Here is an 18,122-nt window from a genome sequence, read left to right as displayed (position 1 = left end):
GATATTCCAAAGAAAACTAGGTCTCACAGTTATCTTAAAAGAAAATTTCTGTAAAATTTTAAGAATAGCATTGAACTGCAAATTCAAAAATTATTGACTACATTATATATAACTCTCCTTTAAACTCCTTTTTTGTTACGAAGGGAAGAAAAAAGCAAATAGTATCTTAAGGAAATGCAAACTGCTTTCAAAATAGCTACTTCTTTGCCACATGTATTTGGTTCATCACAGTCAATCAATATCATTTAAGGAGATAAAATATGTATCAGCAAGTCCTATCTTAATTCAGATATGATTGGTTGTTTGTTATTACTGGTAAACTAGTTTAATGAACTATTATCAGAAAAGGCACACTAAGTATACTCTCATCTCATAAGACCTGGCTGACAGTAGTACATAGTGAAAGATGAAATAACTATTAACATGAATTTAAACAGTAGTAAAGGTTAATTCAAGCAATCCAAGATATGTCAATTCATGGGGGTCTGTTTGAGTTTATAAAATTCTTCATAATTAGTCTTGAGATTATTAGGCATTCTTGCTCTGAACGATCAAAACATAAAGACTCCAATACAGCTCTCTCTTCTCAAGCTATATCCAGAGAAAGAAGGAAGGAAAAGAAGCTTCCTAGCCTATCACAGTCCAAGGGCTTCTTTTTCTAGAACATACCCGAACCTGAGAAGGAAGAGACCCTGTCAGTTGTGAAGCCAGTGGCCTTACTAATGAAATCAGAAATAATATGAATTATAGGAGTGTTTAACATTTATTCAACTCTTGCTGTATGCATATGTCTGTTTCAGGCAATACTAACCCTTCTGGGTTTCTTTTCACCATCTCTAATAGCCCTAATTATCATCGGACATTCTGATATCTCGCTGCAGTACCCAGAGACTACACTGATGATCAACAACTGTGTTAATATGCCAGTGGAAATACGCTACAGAGAACTCATGGAACACCTGTTTACACAGTTATTTAAACAGTGTACATGATCACATGTCCTCAGGCTTATTAGTCACTACCCAGTAGGGATTCGTTTTATAGAAATTATGACTGTGATATAAAACTGGTTTGGAATGTTTTATAAATAGCCTGGGAGTTGCTTTCACAGTTGCTTAAATCCTGCACGGTGTCTTCATCTCTGTGATATATGCAACTGGCACTAGCTTTCCTGTTCCAACAGAAAACCAATTTTCCCTGGTGTGGGAGAAATGACCAAATGGGAAACTATTAATTCTGGATGAAAAAAAGGACTTTAGAAAACATCTTCGCCTTTTAAAAATCAGATCTTTCTATTCCTCTGGCACGTCACGCAGGTTTGCAGGCATCCCCGGAAAAGAGGCATTCCCTTGCAGTCTCACCGTGCACACTCATTTTCCTGGGTGCAGCAGAGCGGAGATGCTATTCTTTTTGCCAGTGCATGTTGGCTCCTTTACAAAGAAACAAGTTGCAAGCCCAGAGCACATGCCTCAGAGAGCACACCCTCTTTTCTCCCACAGCAGTCACTCCCTTTCTTTGTTCCAAGGTAGGTGCATTTTGATGACACTAGCTACTATTATATTCACCCTACACCTACCTTCAGAACTCACTACTCCTAGAGTTTATCAATCTCAACTCTGGCACTATCTCTCTGTTAGGGGCGGAAGGAATTAGGAAACAAATGGAAAATGAAATAACAGGTCTTTTTTTGAATTCACAGAAATCTACAAAAGAGCCAAAGCCAAACCAATTATTATTAGAGTTTACTTAGCATAACTACCTCTCAGGAACCCTGAGATTCCCCAGGCTAGTCTTAGGAACTAATTTACATAACTATTCTTGGGCTTGATGGAGCACTGGCAGGGAGTGAGGAACACTGCCAGGTTCATCAAATCTCTATGGCAAAATAGTCCCTGAAAGCTGTAGTTTGTACTGTGTAACAGTCTATCAATAATGCTGCCTATGGGCAGGAGAGGAGCCCAGCGTAAGGTTCAGCAAGTCCATCAGGCAGGCTGAAGGGTGCTAAGCAGGAAAGAGCATAAAGGAGAATGAAGAAACAGTCTGGCAATCACATTTTCTTACTACTCAAGCTTAGAGCTGCAAGTAGATTTCTCCACAGATTCACTTCTAGAAGACAGGGCAGTCTGTGACTCTACTGGAACGTGGGTGGGTGCTGTTTGGGCACGGCACTGTTGGAAACCAAAAGAGTAGCCTAGGCTCAGTGAGATGCCAAGCCCAAGGCAAGCAAATCCATACCATAACAACGCCAGTTATGATGGCTCACCTTCATCATTCCCTTGATGGAATTAAGAACCTAGGAGACACACCTCTGGGCATGTGTGTGAGGGTGTTTCCAGAATGATTTTACTGAAAGGAAGACTAATTATCAGTGTGGACAATGCACTACCCTCTGGGCTGAAGTCCTGGACTGAATGAAAGGAGAAACAATTATGGGTAAAGTGAACAGAGTAAAAGCGTTCATCTCTCTCTGCTTCCTCACTGCAGAAACAAGGGGACCAAATGCCTCCAGCTCCTCCTGTCACACCTCTCCTGCCAGAATGAATGACACCCTTTCAAGCCACAAAACAAAATCTTTTCTTTCTTAAGTTGCTTTTGTCACAGCAGCAAGCAAAGTATCTAGTATACCAAATTCCTTCAAGCATCTTCAGCACAAATGGAATAGTCTGCAAGGGTCTTAACCCAACAGGCCACAGTGAAACGTATTAGCAAACTCTTTTACTCATAAATACAACCCATTCTCATCAGCATCCACCAACAATCTTTTATAAATAGAGCTTAGGGTTCCTTAGAGATTGGCTATGGTGATCCCTACTTTTTCCAGCAGCTGGATGCTGCTCCCCCTGAAAAGGCTTAGAAAAGAAAGCTGGGTTTTATTTTATTGATTAACCTTTTCCACAGTAATTCACTATACCAACCTCTGAAACATTCAATTGCTCATTATCAAACACCTATTCTTTGCCAGGCATTGTGACAGGTGCTACGGATACATGGGAACAAGATAGACCTAGTCTTTCTCTTAATGCATGTGGTGCAGAACTAGAAATATACAAGAAATAAGAAAATTAAACAAACATTTCCATGAGATGGATAATGGAAAAGAGAGTGCTAATAGAGTTGAACAAGGGTCCAGAAGTATCTGCTTCAGAGGTTGGGAGTAGAAGTCTCCTAGAGGAGCTGGGATTTAAGCTGAGATCAGAAAGATGGATATTATCGCAGGACTCAGGGACCAATGCAGAATAGGGGACAGAAAGATTATAAGAGCCAGGGGTGGTACATGACTATAAGAAAACAGAGTCCTCCAGGCTTCTGGGTGTGGGACCCTGAGACCCTCTTCATTCACCCGCTACCCCCCAATCCCTCCAGACCCCCACTAATTGCTCTTTTAGCTTCTGTAAAATGCTTGGTTGCTGCATTAGGCATGCCTAGACATGCCCTGGCATGCCCTGACCCCCACCTACTATCCCCCCCCCCCCGATCCAGGAAAATATAGATTAAGCAAGCCCAGGCATGAAACTGTCCTATAAGGTAAAAACGGAGATTCCTGGCCCCACAGATAACAGTCAGCACATTCCACAGCCCTGAGAATAGCACCCACCAATAAGGAACCTCCAAGGCTGCATCCTATACATCCAATCAGTTTAAAATTATGTTGGTGCGCGCGGGCTCCTTGAACCAACCAAAATGTAACTTCGGTATCCCCCTCCTCTCTTTGTCTAAAACCCATAAAAGGCTCCACCCTCCCTTACTCCAGGCTCTCAGCATGGATCCATTAAGTTGGTGAGGTCTGAGAGCCCAAGCTTAAGCCCGAATAAATCATAAACCTTGCTTTTGCATTTTGGCGTGTTGGGTCCTTGGTGGTTTTCTTGGGGTCCTGTGGATGAGGTACAACACTGGGAACTTGCTCATATAAACTTACAGTAACAGTGACAGCATGCACAAGACTCATGCACATGCAATTTGATAAAACTAGCATAAAACTGAGGAAATGGGAAGCCCCAACCTTAGCCAGCTGATCACTGCTGAGTGAGGGAAAGTTGATCTTTAAGGGACTGTTGCTAGATGGTCTAAACAGGCTCCAGTGGATGAACTCACACCAAGGGACATTTGAGAACATAAACTTGACTCCATAGGCCTTAACATATATGACAGAATGCATGAATTCCTGTGGGCATATTATGGGGGGCAGTGCAGAGGTGGGGGCTAAATATGATTAAGATGTATAAAATGTTCAAAAATTCAATAAAAAATTATACATTGAAAAAAAAGAAAGATGAATGTTATGACTTGAATCTGGAAGGTCACTCCAGAGTTTTGAGTGCCTGGTCCCCAGCTTGTGGTGCTATTTTGGAGGCTGTGGAGCCTGTAGGGAGTAGGGCCTGGCCTGTGGAACTACGTTACTAGGGGTAAGACTCTGGAGGTTTACTTTCTCTCTCTCTCTCTCTCTCTCTCTCTCTCTCTCTCTCTGTTGTGATGAGAGGAGCATCTTTGACTCCCTTGTACTACCACAGATGGAGCCACCACTGCCTGTCATGTTCACCACAGCTGATCACCATCTGAAACAATAAGTCCACACAAACCCATCCTCCCCTAAGTTTTTTCTGTTCAGGACTTTCCTCACAGCAACCAAAACAGTGATGAAAGGAGAATCAGTCACAGGAAGTGAAGTGCATGTGGATGTGGGTGGGTGGTATAGCAGTGTGGGAGACAGGCTTGAGCTTAGGGTGAAAGTCTTAATGACAGCCATACAGCAGGCCTGAGGCAATGGCCCAACCACTGGAGCCACAAGGAACCCCTTGTGACATTTGCTCCCATTTGCAGATCATGAGACTGATGCCTAGAAATTGCCACTCCCTAATCACCACCCTTGTAATCCAAAAATTGCAACACTTAGATATTGCAACAGTCAGGGTCATGTGGTTTCCAGGAATCCAGGCTCTGTAATCTGAAACCCATTATGCTAATGAGGCATCCTACCCGCTATTCTGTGATAGAACGTTAAGTCTTTTATGCTAACAGGATGCTGTCTGTTATGCTAATAAGGTATTCTACTTGCTGTACTGTGATAGGACGCTAAACCTGTTATGCTAATGAGGTATCCTACTTGCTGTGCTGTGATTGGACCACTACCCCTATATAAGCTTGTGCCTTCCTGCAATAAAGCAGACCTGTGTCACTGAACCTGGTCTCCTGTGTCTGAATGTGGCTCCGCTGACATAGTCTCCTCACCAGCCCTGGGTCCAGGACTGGGCAGAAGCGGTGACGACAGGAGGTAGCACAGGGAAAGCAGAAGAGCTGCCTCAGCACCAGGCGAGCAGAAGAGCGGCTTCAGCCCAGGGCAGGCAGAAGAGTGGCCTCAGCCCAGGGCAAGTGGAGGAGCAGCCTCGACACCCATGAGAATGAAGGAGTGGTACCAACAAGAACAGAGGAGTGGCCGCCGCTGGCAGTGACCACATAGCAGGTGTGATAGGATGCAACATTTCTGTTAGGAAAAGAGTTCAGTTCAAGACTGAAAAAGGTATGTCTGAAGAATAGGACAGGAAAAACAAAAGAGGCAGAGAGCTCATCATAATGGCTGTGAGAATCTGGGAGCGAAGTGGATGTATTCGTTGACAAACAGAAAAAGGAATGAATGAATTAATGGATTCGTTTTTTTCAAACCCTAAATTTCAAATTTGCACATATATTTAATTCCAAAACATGGGAGGCAGAGGCAGATGCATCTCTGTGAGACTGAGGTCAGCCTGACCTACATGGGAAGTTCCAGGCTAACTAGTGCTACAGGGAGACCCTGTCCCAAAAAAATAAAAATTTTTTTTGAGATCTGTCCTGTGCCTCCTAAACTTATCTCCTCACTGTGCTAACATCCTCTCAAAACACCCTCACCTTAGTTTGGATGTAATTCATGCCCTCTTGTACAATGCTTCCTTCTCCATCCAAACCTCACTAGGAGAGGAGAGCCCTGCACCAGCAGGAAGAGATACAGAATTACTGACTTTCACATCTGATTAAAAAACAACAACAACAACAAACAAACAAAAAAAACCCCACTACTTTGCAATTTCCTCATTCACAGATGCTAGGCTCCTCCCTCCCCATGGGAATACTTAACTGTTTGGAATGGAAAGTCCGTGGGATCAGGACGTGCATTTCTACACCTCAGTTCTGTACAACTATGTTAGGTAGCTCTGAAAACCAGTAACAATGCCGAGTCTGCCCTTCTGTGCCTGCTGGCAAGGGTCCTTTCACCTCCAGCAGTTTCCTAATACTTCTCTGAGATAAAGTACAACACACTGTACACTAATTACTATTTTTAATGGTAAATAAAATTGAAAGCTGCTGGTGGATTTTGTGAGCACCCAAATTACCTTAGAAAAGTACCGGAGAAAGCCTAAATTAAAAGACTTTGATCTATATAGTTTCAGAAAAATTCTTTCTCCAACAGAAAACCTGTTTTCACATAGCAAAAAGTGTGGTTTTAAGAGGCTTTTCTTCAGCTAAGTTTGTTCCACAAAATTGGCATAGAAGTTTCATCTGATATTATCCCCTCTGCATTTTAAAGCAGAGAAGGTCTTGCCATGTCTTCCCAGTGCCCAAGAGAAAGCCTAGTGACTTCTATCTAAAGCAGCTCTTCACCTACTGCATATTTTGCATAAGTTAAATCTTTAATGGGCTATTCAAGGGTTCTAACCTGCATTTTTTCTTTTCTCATTATCCTTTTTTTCTAAGTCTCCTCCAGATGATTCATCCACCCTACTTTTTGAGTCAGCTGTAAGAGATTAAGAAATGTTATTTGTAATTTAATGAGGTCCCATTTACTGATTGTTGACCTTAGCACCTGAGCAGCTGGTATCTGATTTAGACAGTCCTTTCCTATTCCTATATCTTGGAGGGTGCTGCCTATGTTTTCTTCTAGCAGTTTCCAAGTTTCAGGTTTTATATTAAGGTCTTTGATCCATTTGGAGTTGACTTTTTTGCAGGTTTAAAGACAGGATCGTTTCATTTTTCTTCAGGTGGAGATCCAGTTTGTTAGCACCATTTGTTGAAGATGCTGTCTTTCCTCCATTGTGTGTTCTTAGCACCTTTGTCAAACATCAGGTGCCTGAAATTTATGAACTCATGTTTGGGTCTTCTATTGTATTCCATTGATCTACATGTCTATTTCTGTGCAGTACAATGCTGTTTTATGACTATAGCTCTGTAATATAATCTGATATCTAATATGGTGATTCCCCAGCATTGTTTTTTTGCTCAAGATTGTTTTGCTATCTGGGGTTTTTTGTGATTCCATATGAATTTTAGGATGATTTTGTTGAGATCTGTGAAGAATGTCATGGGTATTTTGATTGGGATTGCATTTAATCTATAAATTGCTTTTGGTAAGATAGTCATTTTCACAATATTGATTCTACCAATCCATGAGCATGGTAGGTCTTTCCATTTACTAGTGTCTTCCTCTACCTCTTTCTTTAGAGTTTTGAAATTTTCATTGCAGAGATCTTTAATGTCTTTGGTTAGCTTTATTCCTAAGTATTTTTAAGGCTATTGAGAATGGGAGGGTTTCCTTGAGTGCCTTTTCTATTTGCTTGTTATTGGCATATAGAAAGGCTAATGATTTTTGTAAGTTGGTGTTGTACTCTGCTACTTTACTAAAAGTATTAATCAATTCTAACAGTTTTCTAGTGAGATTTTGGGGATCTCTTATGTATACACTAGCATATCATCTGCAAATATGGATAATTTGACCTCTTCTTTTCCAATTAGTACTCCTTTAATTTTCTTCTCTTGTCTTATTGCTCTTGCAAGAGTTTCAAGCACTATATTGAAAGGGAGTGGAGATAGTGAACAGCCCTGTCTGGTTCCTTATTTTAATAGGAATGCTTCCAGTTTTTCTCCATTTAAGATGATGTTAGCTATGGGTTTGTTGTATACAGCTTTAATTATTTTGAGGTATGTTCCCGCCTGACCAATTCTTTCTAGGACTTTTAACATGAATGCATATTGGATTTTGTCTAATGCCATTTCTGTATCTACTGAGATGACCATGGGTTTTTGTCTTGAAGATGATTTATATGTTTTATTATTGATAAAAATAAAACATATACTTATTGATTTATGTATGTTGAACCATCCCTGCATCTCTGGAATAAAGCTGACTTGATCATGGGGGATGCTCCTTTTGATATGTGTCCCTATGTGGTTTGCAAGTATTTTGTTGAGAATCTTTGCGTCTGTGTTCATTAAGGATATGGATCTATAGCTTTCTTATTGTTGTTGCATCTTTACCTGGTTTCCTGTACAGCAAAAGAAATAACTAAGGAAGGGAAGAGAAAACGCACTGAGTGGGAGAAAAATCTTCACTAGATACACATCCAACAGAGGATTAATATCCAGAATATACAAAGAACCCCCCAAAAAAGAAGAAAACAAATAATCCAATAAAAAGATGGGCAACAGACCCAAACAGATAGTTCTCAAATGAAGAAATAAAAGTGGCTAAGAGGCACCTTAAAAAGTGCTCAACATCCTTAGTAATTAGAGAAATGCAGATCAAAACCCTTTTAAGATTTCATCTTACCCAAGTCAGATTGGCAAAGATCAAGAGAACAGAATACTCCAAATGCTGGAGAGGATGAGGAGAAAGAGCAACACTCATTCACTGCTGGTGGAAATGCAAACTCATGCAATCACTTTGGAAAGCAGTGTGGAGAACCCTCAAAAAACTCAAAATGAACCTACCACATGATCCATTGATACCACTCTTTGGCATTGACCCAAAGAACTCCTCATACTGTAGAGATACCTGTATATCCAAGTTTGTTGCTGCTGTCTTCACAATAGCTAAGAAATGGAAACAACCTAAATGTCCTTTAACTGATGAATGGTTAATAAAAATGTGGTACATCTACTCAATGGAATTCTACTCAGCAGTAAGAGAAGATGAAATTATGAAATTTGCAGATAAATGGATGGAGCTAGAGAGTGTTAAACTAAGTGAAGTAACACAAATACAGAAAAGCAAGTGACACATGTTTTCCCTCATTTGTGGATGGTAGAACCAATCCCTTATATGTGACTATATAAACTCTGATGTAACACCAGGAGCCAGGTAAAGGGAAAGGATACATGGAAGTAAAGGACAAGAAACAATGTGAAAGGGAGATAGTAGGGAACAGACATTACCTGAGGGAGGTAGAAAAAAATAGGAGTAATCAGCAAGGAGGAGAAGAGGGAGGGACATGTAAGGGACCATGGTGTTGGGGAGGGAGGGCACTCAAGAGAGGAAAGATGGCAGGAGTCAGGAGGAATTGGGGGGAGGGTGGGGATAATCTGGGCACTGTGACTAGGGGGAGAGAGAGAGGAAGGAAACTGGATGGGAGTAAAAAGAGTGAAGATGAGTGAATCTCAGGGTGCTAGGAAACCGAGAGGGAAAAGCTATGTCCTAGAAACCCCATGAGAAATGCACACAGAGTGTCTGAACATTAATGCATATGTATACCTAGGAGATGCTTGGAAGGAGACACAGTGCCAGACAGAAGAGACCTCCCTTAGAGTGACAAGCATGGCATACAGCATTCAAATATGCTTCTTTTCGCAACAAATGGAGGCTACTGCAGAGTTGCACATCTGGTCAGGCACAGAGGACATAAGCCTTGGAGATGCCTAGTACTGGATGACACATCTGAAGTTGAATCTCTACAACTAAGGCTCATGGAACATAGAGGAATAAGGGATAGAGAGAGGGCTAATGCACCTCTCAACTCTCACCAGTGAGACTTCCATGTACATCAGAATGTGATGCACACAGAAAGTCACAACTGGCCAATTTTGGGAGAATAAGAGACTATAGAATGGACCCTTACCCACCCACAGCTCAGGGACCATTGTGGAAGAGGAAGCAGAAAAACTGTAAGATCCAGGGCTGGTTCATGAACACAGGGAGGTGGAGGCCTCCAGGTCACTGGAGGCTTGCTCATGTGAGCCTGTGGCAGTGGTGGCATTGAGCATGGAACCCATGTAAGCTCGATTAAACAAGGGCCCAAAGGGGAGGTGAGGAAATAGGTGGCAGGCCAGCACTAAATTGAGAACTATTTGAAACTGAATACTGCTGAGGGAGACTATGACTTACATCCGACCAGTAGATGTGCTGACTAGACTCCAGTGGATGTATTTACACTGAAGGACATTTGAGTACAAGCACCTGAATGAATAGGACTCAGCATGTATGGTAGAGTACATAGGGTTTGGTGGGGCATGTATGGTTTTGGTGGTGGCATGTATGGTAGAGTACATAGGCATCGCTGGGGGAGGGGTTCTGGATTTGAGTGAGAAATGTATGAAATGTAAAAAGCTCAATAAAAAGTTATTTAAGAAAAACAAAAGAAATGTCATTTGCATTCATGAGAATTTTCAGGAAAAGAACAATCTGCCTGTTGAATAAATGCATATAAATAGAACAAATATTTAAAAGCTGAGCAAAATGAATGCAAGGGCACATGGGACATAAAAAAATAAAACAAGTCTCCACGTGAACTGTGCGGAACTTTGATCCTATCTTCAACTGAGATTAGATCTCACCATGTGCGACAGGGTGTAGATCTCACCGTGTGTGACAGGGTGCTTAGACAGGAATGTCTGCAGCTCTGATTAGAATTGGGGCTCACAGGGTATTTCCTTTTCAACCCAACATCCTAGCTTTGGAAGGCCTTGCTTTCAGACACACAGCTTAAGCTGTAAGACAGCAAAGTACACAGGAAATACTCAGATTTAGGAAAGGCATCCAGCCCAGAAGGGGGCCACAAAATCCTATTAGTAATTACTATAAGTAAGACTAAAACCCAGGGCACAAATCCAGGAATGTAGCTCTACGGTAGACCTTAATTTTTTTTAACATTTATTTATTTATTTATTTATTTATTTATTTATTTATTTATTTATTTATTTATTTAATGTATATGTGTTTTGCCAGCATGTACATATATGTAAGTGCACTCATGTGGTGTTGGATCCTGTAGAACTAAAGTTAGTGTTGGTTGTTAGCCAAACCTGGATCCTCTGCAAGAACAGCCAGCGCTCTTACTGCTGAACCAGTGGTAAATCATTTTGTTAGGAGATTTTGACCAATCAGTTTCTGGTTTTAGTTTGGGATAGTTGAGCACTGAGGTTCTTTCTGACTGCACCACTGTTTTATTTTTTTATTTTATTTTATGTGCATAAGCGTTGTACCTGCATGTATGTAAGTATACCCATGTTGTGCAGTGCCCACAAAGGACAGAGGGTATTAAGAGTCCCTGGAACTGGAGTTATAACAGTCCCCTGGATGGTTGTTAGTCACCATGTGGGTGCTGGGATTTGAACCAGGGTCTTCTGCAAGAGCAGCCTGTGCTCTTAACCACTGAGACATCTCTTCAACCCCACCACTGTTTTATTTGACAATCCCTGCCTAACTGCAAGATGCATTGCCTTTCATCGATGTGTGTTCCAACAAACCTTTCTCTTGAGTCTCTTTGACTTGAACAAGAGAAAGTAAAAAGAAAACAAAGCAGTTCTGGTGTCATGAAGGGAACTACCTCAACCTTGTTCCTGTGATGCCAAGGAAGCCTGAAATTCTGGCTGTACTCATTAGTACACGTGTGACTTCAGTGGACTGGCTTTCTCTTGGTTTTTAACTTACTTCCTATTTTTTTCATTTTTCTGAAGAGAAGGGCTTTAATATCATTAGAGTATTTTGAATCTAGACAACTAAATTCCATGTTAAAAATGCCCAGCTAACAGAAATCAGACTCAAGTCAGATGAAAAATTACTTTTGTCTCTCTCCTAATATCTCACTTTTTATTTCTATTATTTATTTATTTACATATTTATTTACTAGCCTTTGAAAGGAATGTATAAACCTGTAAACTACATGCTGTCACTTTGTAATGTTTTACTGATGAAGTAGGTATTTTTAATTGAATTTTTGAGACTTTAATACAATATATTCCGATAATATTTAGATCCCCTCTTGTATCTACACCACTTTCATACTAACCCTCAGGAAATTTCTTTACACACACGCACGTGTCCTAATATATAGTATATACATTAAGGCCTATGTGGTAAGGTTCGTGTCCCAAAATGCCCTTTGGTGTGGGGTCATCCTCTGGAGCCTGGTCAGCCTACTGAGTCTCACTCTTAAATGAGACTGAATCTTCTCTTCCCAATAGTCATTGGTTGCCAGTAGTTCCTCAGGTAAGGCTGGCATTTATTACCCACTCCCCCATGTCTATGCTGGGATTTTGTCCGGCTTGAGCTCACATGAGACTTGTCCATGCTGTCAGCACTGCTATAAGTTCATATGAGCAATTGATCTGCTATCTGGAAAATTCTGTTTCCTGTGGTCATCCACCTCCTCTGACTCTTGCAGTCTTTCCACCCCCTCTCCTGCAGTGATCCCTGAGCCCTGGGAAGCAGAAGTTTGAAAAGGTATCCTATTCAGGGATAAGCACTCTGAGGCCTCTTATTCTCTGCATGTTGGCCAGTTGTGGCTCTCTGTGTTAATGACCATCTGCTTTATAAGGGTTCTTTGCTGAGAGTTGAAAGATGCATTAATCTTAAGATAATGTCGAAATTTTTAATAGTCCTTGAAATCTATTTAAAAGCTGTTATACACTGTTATACTGAGAGATTGCAAGCACTTAGGTAAGAAGCAGGGTCTAGTCCAACCCTACATATTCAGAGGCCACATAAAATCCTAATCCACTCTCCATTCATGAGCAGCTTAGGAGAAAAGCAAAACTCACAGAGGAACCAAACATACAAATAATAATTTATGAGTAAATATCACAGATTTTCCTTTGTTGTTTGTTTACAGAAGTAGGCATATGTAACACACAGCGAAATGGTAATACAAACACTACAGAACACTCTCACAAATCAAAGGCTTATTTTCTTGTAATTGAAAATAACTCATTCAAAGGACTGAAGCTTAATCTTTGGTTTCCTGAAAGTTTACCTAACAATTAAAAAGCTTATGTTCCGAAAGTCTGAGTTCAGAGATATGAATGAGGTGTTTTAGTTCTTGTTTTGTTTGGCTTTTGTTTCTTGTCAGAATTTAGAGTTAAGGTGTGATACCATCAAAGTCCAGTTCAAATTCAGTTAACCTGAACTTTATCCCCTTACTGCAAGAACTATGCCTGTCTCCCCATGACCAGTTCTCTGATGAAAGAAATCTGTCTAAATATTTAACAACTATTTATTCTGTAAAAATAAGCTGAATAATACAAATATCATAAAACCCATAAATATTTCTCATTTGAGAAATCATGGGTTTCAAATTTGTTCCAAGATATTTTCATTAACTGCTAAAATTTCTGTTCTGAGGTTTATTTTGTTCATTGTAAGACTCTTTTAATTTAAATAAACACTGTAAGAATTCGCCCACTATCCAAACTCTTGCTTTCTCTGCTTTTAGTCATCTCAGGTCAATTGTGAAATGTAGGTGGTTGAGAGGTGCTAGCTCTACATAGTCGTGAATTTCCTAGCTTTCTTTCTGCTTTTAATTCCTAGTTTCACTCCATGGTTAATTTATAAATTAAATTATAAATTATTAAATTATACTTGGAATTATTTCAATATTCTTTGCATGTAGAAGAAATCTTAACAAATTATCAGTCCTGGAGAATGGTCTGTGTGCTTGCAAAGATTGTGAACTCTGCCATACTGATTAATATGTTCTGTATACATCTAGAAGATTCATTTGGTCTGGGGCTTTGCAAGGCTGCTGTTTCTTTGTTGATTTGGGTCTGGCTAGTCTATTATTTGAGAGAAGGGTGTTGCTATCTCTGCTTTTTTGTTGTTGTCTTGATTTTTTTTCCAGATGGGTCTCCTGTAGCCCAGGCAGGCCTCAAACCCCCTATATAGCCAAGGCTAGCTGGAAACCACTGATCTTCCTGCCTGAACCTCCCACATGCTGGGATTGCAGCTTTATCCCACCATCTTTTACTCTTATTGTACTGCTGTTTATGCCTCCCTTCTGTTCTGCCAATGTTTATTTCATGTACATTGTTACTGTAATGCACGTACATATGTACTTATAATTTTTATGTCTTCCTGATAGACATCCTTTCTATCATTATACAGTGTCTTCCTTTCTCTCCTGATAGATTCTGATTTAGAGTCTGTCTCATCTAAGTATAATCACCTCTCTTTTCTCTTGCTTACCATTTACACAAAATATCTTTTTCTAATCTTTCAATTTCAGTTTATGTCTATTCTTGAACCTATTTTGATTCTTTTGTAGACAACAGATAGTCAGACCCTGTCTTCTTATCGATTTAGACACTGTGCATTTTTCATTGAGGACTTTATCCATTTACATTTCAAAAACGTATTAATAGAGAGGATTTGATATTGCCATTTTTCTATTGCTGTGTGTCACCTTATAGTTCATCTTCCAGCTTGCTGTCTTCCTTCATGCTTCATGGGTTGCGTTAACAAACTTCAGCTCCTTTCCCTTTATCCTTTTTAACTACTGAAGATATTGTCTTTGCAAGACCCAGGGAATTCACTTCAGTAATTGTATTCCCCAACATCAATATTTATGTTTGGTTCTTTTTTAATTTTTCAGCTCCTCCTTGAAGTTAGCTCTTTGTGAACAGTTCCCCTGGGTTCACTGAGCTTTTTTATGATCATTGCTTTCTATCTCCTTCAGGTAATTCATATATCTCCATTTCACTAGTGACCATTTCTGGGGCTTTACCTTGTTCTTTTGTTTAGGTGCTGTTTCCTTCCTCATTTTCCTTGTCTCTTTGTTAATATCATCTTTGCTCATCTTCAAGGATCCATGTAATAAAAGTAAAGACCTTCCGAGAATAATCCAATTAGAACTTTCAGGGGGGTCTCTCAAATGTTCACGCTAGTCCAAACCATCATATTAGTTGTTGGCAGTCTCTAGGATCTAGTGTTCTAGATCCTGTCAGCACTCCAAAACAGTTGAGACAAAGACCAGTCTCCAGGGAATATTCAGAGAAGCTGGAATGTTGGAAACAGAGTCGAACTCCTTCCCTCCCCTTGGAAAATAGGGATCGAGAAGTTTTGTGTCTGCTTGCTCGTCACTGGGAATACATGGGGGCTCTGGCAAATGCTTGTGGTTGGTTCAAATCTCTTCCTTTGTGATCAGTAGCCCCCCAGGCATCTAGAATACGCTGGGTCTCATCAGAGTTCTGACACAGGGGAAGCAAGCTAGTCTTCTCTACCAGCCTTAGACCTAGTGTTGGAATTTTGGACATCTGCTTCATTGTTTTGTCTCTTCCAGAGAAACTGAAAGTATTCCCAGCCATACACTTTTCACTGAGCCAGTAAGAGGCATTTCTATCAGTATCCATATGCGAACTCAAATGCCTATCTTTGTTTTCAGTAACCACCCCAGGATGCCTCAGTAATCCAAAGTCTATTCCACAGAGTGAGACAACTAAAAGAGAAACTAGTGCTTTGGTAGCCCGCGATTTCCTACAATACTGTGCTGTGGCCAGGGAGGAAATCATTATGGTGGGAAGATGTCTCTACTTTCCAACTGTTTCTGACGTGGCTGGTTTTGCAAACGCTTGGGCTACAGTAGCCTTTCAACTAATTTCTGGGCTTCTTGTGCAAGGAACTGATCCATGTGCTACTGTCAAATTAGGGTGTCTGTAGGAAGGAGAAGCTAAAGCTTCCTGTATTTTACACAAGTCCTAGCCAATGTACTTTTTTTACTGTGATTTTAGTATCTGTTTGCTAAATATTTTAATATTTTTGCATCAATACTCATATTAATCTATAACTTTATTTTTTATATGTAGTTGCATAGTAGTCAAGTACTTGATTTTTTTAAGCTTTCTTCTTATTAATGCTTATTTACTTCATAGTTCTTTCCTAATTTTTATGTCATTTGATCTTTTGTCTTAATAATTTTCCTAACTTGTCAATTTTTAAAGAATCAGAATTTTTGTGTAATGATTCAATGTCTTGTTTTCTGCTCTCATCACATTGATTTCTTTGTCCATGTAACTTCTTTTTTCTTTCTTTTTTTTGAGAAGTATTAAATATTCTTTATTTATATTACACATAAACTACACTAAAATGCCTTTCACTAGTTAAAGGCAACATCTTTTGATATAGGGAATTCTAATTAAATTGCCAGAGTCAAGAACAATACAATATAAACAACTGCTTCCTTATCATTAACCACACTGCCTGTAACAGGCAGATGAATACAAATTCAAAGACGGGTGACTCTTGCCTGGTTCTGAGACAGTAAAGAGAATTTCCCCCAGGGTTAAGACATATGCATATAGCCAGTTATATAAATCTAAGTATAGAACTAATTTTCAATAGGTTTTGAGGAAGCATTCTCCATTTTTGTGAAAAGTTGTACATTGCTAATTAAGTCCAATTATCTCTTTAGGAAGGGAAAGCAGTGATATTTATGGAACTGGAATCTTTTTTTTTTTTTAGATATTCACTTTACAAGCCAATTTTACTTAAATCAGTACTGTCCAACAAAAATATTGTTAGGCATTCATGACTTGAATTCTGGTATATGAATTAAATTATAGTACATTAAAAGCCATGAGACATTTGTTTTGTAATAAATAAGGCAGTGGCTATTACTTATTTGTTGGGAAACCCTGCTATTAGGGTTGTAGTCCTCCATGTCCGGATAGCTCTAAGGGGCTCTTCGCCAAATGGAAGGACTCCCCTTCTCAGCAGGGGGCCTCCTGCTCTCTTCCTGGCTTACCTGGAAAGTGCCACCAAGCACGGATGCCTGACCTTATTTGGAACATGACCTTTGGCATAGTTACCTGGAGTAAAAACTACCCCCAGGTTTTTTTCTATATGATAATCAGGCCTTGCCTGGTAGTCGGAGGATACGAGCCCACTACAATATGTAAATAAAGCATACAATGAGCACCTATCAGCTGAGGCTTTGGCTACTGCCTCCACACTATATTTTCCCCAGTTCTCCCACTGAATAAACGGAGCTGTTTCACTAAATCTAGAGCTGTCTCACTGAGTCTGGAGCTGTTTGCATCATTGAACCTGCCTCCCTGGGAGGGCTTTCTTGCGTCAGTGCTCACTGGCCGCCCTGACCCCACTCGTTGCTTCTGCTCCCCTTGTCCTCATGGACCAGTGGCCAACGACCCGTGAGGACAGGGAGAGACCCCACACTTATTAGTGGCCTTTTTAATATGAGCTATTAGTTCTGTCCTTTCTCCCTTCTTCTTAGTCCCAACAAAGATCATTTTTGTTCCAGGGATGTACTTTTTGGGACTCTCCAGGCACTCCATCAGTGTGTCCTCTCCCCAGGTGATACCTTTGTTCTTGTTGGCATCTGTGTAAGAGAATCCAGCAGCCTGACCTGTCTTCCTCCCAAATAGACCATGGAGATTTGGTCCAGTCCTGTGCTTGCCTCCCTTTTCTACATTGTGACCCTGGGCACACTTCTGAACAAAACTCTTGCCTTTCTCAACCTCACCCACGTTAGTTCACTCTCTGGAAGCTGGAAGTCCTGCTCTCTGGTTTTTCTTAATCTTTTATTATTTTTATTTTATTTTATGTGTATGAGTTGTTATGCCTGCATGTAGGTAAGCACACCCATGTCTTGCAATGCCCACGGAGGACAGAAGAGGCTGTCGGATCCCCTGGGACTGGAGTTACAGACAGTTGTTAGCTGCCATGTGGGTGCTGGGCTTCAAACCTGGGTCTTCTGCAAGAACAACTGGTGTTCTTAACCACTGAGCCATTCACTTTTGTTGTTTATTCATCTGTTTCTGATTTGCAATCCAAAAATAATCTTTAAACTATTTTATTTTTTATAAATAGCTGTTTGGGATTATCAGAATGTTTTTCTGATGTCTTAAATCTATCCCATATACTGTGGCATGTAGCACTTTTATGATTATTTTTCAGAGATTATATTTGATTTCCATTTATTTATAATAGCTCCTTCAACAACTAGATGAAAAGATCTTTTTCAAACTTTATTTTTAATTTCTAGTCTTACATCATTGTGATCCTAAATGATTATTGGTAAGTTTTTTATTTTATGAAAGTTATTGATTTGGGGGCTTACTATGTGGTCAGGGTTTTCCAGACATTCCATATG

General features: G+C 40.1%; 1 pseudogene; it reads right to left on the bottom strand.

The window, feature by feature from the left end:
* Window positions 1-1,939: 1,939 nt before the first annotated feature.
* LOC103748263 lies at window positions 1,940-17,499 on the bottom strand (annotated as a pseudogene).
* Window positions 17,500-18,122: the final 623 nt, after the last annotated feature.

Source organism: Nannospalax galili, unplaced genomic scaffold, assembly GCF_000622305.1.
Source record: "Nannospalax galili isolate Female #2095 unplaced genomic scaffold, S.galili_v1.0 scaffold1025, whole genome shotgun sequence".
Classification (NCBI taxonomy): domain Eukaryota; kingdom Metazoa; phylum Chordata; class Mammalia; order Rodentia; family Spalacidae; genus Nannospalax; species Nannospalax galili.
Note: the sequence above shows the minus strand (reverse complement) of the source record. Positions and strands in the feature narration are given on the sequence as shown.